This window comes from Neophocaena asiaeorientalis, unplaced genomic scaffold, assembly GCF_003031525.2.
Source record: "Neophocaena asiaeorientalis asiaeorientalis breed wild unplaced genomic scaffold, Neophocaena_asiaeorientalis_V1.1 scaffold528, whole genome shotgun sequence".
Taxonomy (NCBI): Eukaryota; Metazoa; Chordata; class Mammalia; order Artiodactyla; family Phocoenidae; genus Neophocaena; species Neophocaena asiaeorientalis.
The window spans coordinates 451,894-454,651 of NW_020173938.1; the positions used below are offsets into that span (position 1 = coordinate 451,894).

Genomic DNA, 2,758 nt, shown 5'->3' on the forward strand with positions numbered 1-2,758 from the left:
AGGACACGCTGAGGATCCACACAGGGGCAGCTGCTCCTCACTTCTAATCAATTTTGGCTTCATCTGCCCATCTCATGATCTGCGTGACACGCAAACTGAAGGAGAAATTGTCTATGCCTGACTCACAGCTTTTTAACCTGCTAACCAACCACAAGAGATATTCCTTGTCGACAAACGTTTCCTTGTTGGGTCATTTGTAGAGACATGGACGGACCTGGAGACTGTCATACAGAGTGAAGTAAGTCAGAAAGAGAAAAACAAATACCGTATGGTAACGCATGTATGTGGAATCTAGAAAAATGGTACAGATGAACTGGTTTGCAAGGCAGAAATAGAGACACAGATGTAGAGAACAAACATATGGACACCAAGGGGGGAAAGCGGGGAGGGGGGGTAGGGAGGTGGGATGAATTGGGAGATTGAGATTGACATGTATACACTAATAGGTGTCAAATGGATAACTAATAAGAACCTGCTGTACAGCACAGGGAACTCCACTTCGCTGTACAGTAGAAACGAACGCAACATTGTAAAACAATTCTACCCCAATTTTAAAAAAAAACAAACTTTTCCTTGTCCCTGGCTAATGTAAAAGAAGTTAGCTGCTAAGTGCAGAGGCGGTTGGATTTCCACGGCCTTCTTGGTTCCGGGCCATCCTGGCCACACACCCTGCCCCCAACAACTAGGCCAGGACTGGCGAGGTCGAACGCCCCAAACTGGGGCGAATCTTGGGGAGCATCTAAACCTAGAACCCATGTGCTGCTGGGAAACAGACATCACAGCTTCAAACTGGGCTCCCACACGCCACCCACACGCCTGCTCTTCCCTTCTAATTTGCCTGCCAGTCTCTGAAAATGTGACGTTTAAGAAAGACGAAGTAAAAGATTTTAACCACTTATACCATTTCTCTAAATTCCTCACCATCTTTCCACAAATAACAACGAAATTGTCTTGTGATCTGGGTTGCGACAGTCCCTGGCAGAGAGCGGGGCTTTTTCTGACTCCTGTTTTCCCTTCAACACAGCGGACCATCTAAGCGTCCTTCCAGTTTAAAACTCTTCCAGGGACAGGAAAGGGGGCCCGAAACCACAGTCAGGTGGGTACGTCCAGGACGGCCAAGGCACATGACCTGTGACCTCTGCCCACACACTCATTCAGGGACCTCATGACAATGACCACTGCCCCTCAAGCAGGTGGCATCTTTGTGCCCCACGCACAGAACTGGGGGGTGCTGAGCTGCAGGCAGGAGCTCCCAGGGTCAGGGCCACACCCGGAGGAACCGCAGGGCCCTGCTTGGTCAACGGCCCCGCCAGTGGGACCGCACCATGGCGGCAGGGGCCACAGGACTCAGAGGGCCGCACATCAGCCGGGCCCCGTAGGCCAGAGTCAGACTAGAGATAACCAGACGTGAGGTCATGCATTTGAACTCAAAGGATCAGTCGTCCAGGAATGCGATGGCAGAGACTTGAACTGTCGGCAGTTCTGATGGAAAAGTCCTACATTTTGAGCTCATCACAAGCTTAATATGAACCAACACTGTGACGTGCTGTAGAGATGCTAATTAATAAGCGAGGACCTCGTCAGAGGGCTTCCAGGGAATTTCTATGGCTACTGCCCATCACCCCCATGTCTGTGCTGCCCATCACCCCCGTGTCTCTCCCTCCTCCCTCCTGAGCTCAGACGTGTTTACAGCTGTGAGACCTCCCCACCTGAATGTGCACAGACCCCTAAACCTGAACAGTACTCACCAACATCCATTACCCACCCAGCACATCCGTCACACCTGCAGCCTGTTTTCCGGATCTCCTGGTGGCCCCGGCATCAGCCCCTGAGCCTTGTCTCACCTCCGTCCATGTCTCTCCCTCACCTCCTGCCAAAGCCTCTTCCCGGGGAGCAGCTGCCACTGACCTCCACACTGCTCCCCTCAGCTCAGCATCGGCACCTCCTTCCTGGACACTTGCTTCCCATCTGGCCTCTTTTCCTCGTCCACCAAAGAGCCCTGCAGAACGATTTTACAAAATGCACTTCTGACTGTTATCACATCCCTTCGTAAGGCCCCAGCTCCTGTAGAATAAAGTGAAAATCCCGTAGCCAGGTCCCCGGGGTCCCCGGGTGATCAGCACCTGCACCTGTCATCTCGTCCACCTGGAGGACGTCCTGCCACAGGCCACACTTTCGTCCATGCCGGACTCTCATGCGGACAGTAACTCAGCCCTTTCAGTCCCCCCTAGTTCAAGAGCTGGCCTGAAGGTGAACTCTGGAGCGTCCCCTGGTCACCCAGCCCTGCTCCCAAATCTCTGCCCTCCTCTCCACCCGCATGCACTTCACCTTGGTGATTTTCACACTGTGGAATGAATCTCTGTCTACATGTCACTCTTGGCCATGAGAGAGCAGGACACTAGAGTGTCCTGTGTTTGTAACTCCAGCAGCAGGTTTAGAGCCTTCAAATGCCTGCTGAAAAAAAGAAAAGAAATTAATAAATCCATACCTAAGTGCATGGATGGATGGACGGATGGATAGATGGGTCCCACCCTCCCTCCATCCCTTTGCATATTGCATCTCCCCCTCCTGCCTACACCAGCGAAATCTTCCCCAGGCATCTTCTCGGGTGCCGTTTACAGCTGCAGGATTGTCCTTCCAAGGCCAGCCCACGGCCCCCCAATGTGCAAGCGTGCCTTGGGGAGGGTTTCCAATAAGACTCGTGAAGCACAGAAGCACAGCAACACAGCCTCCGGAGGGGCTGCTTCTGGAGCTGAGG

General features: G+C 52.7%; 1 long non-coding RNA gene across 1 annotated transcript in view; it reads right to left on the reverse strand.

The window, feature by feature from the left end:
- The window catches only part of LOC112404654 (uncharacterized), a 37,791-nt gene extending 35,353 nt beyond the window's left edge, over positions 1-2,438 (reverse strand). The window contains exons 1-2 of the long non-coding RNA XR_003004152.1: positions 2,329-2,438; positions 1,909-1,999 (exon numbers count right to left, since the gene is read on the reverse strand). This is a non-coding gene — a long non-coding RNA (uncharacterized LOC112404654). The remainder of the gene's footprint in view (positions 1-1,908; positions 2,000-2,328) is intronic.
- Positions 2,439-2,758: the final 320 nt, after the last annotated feature.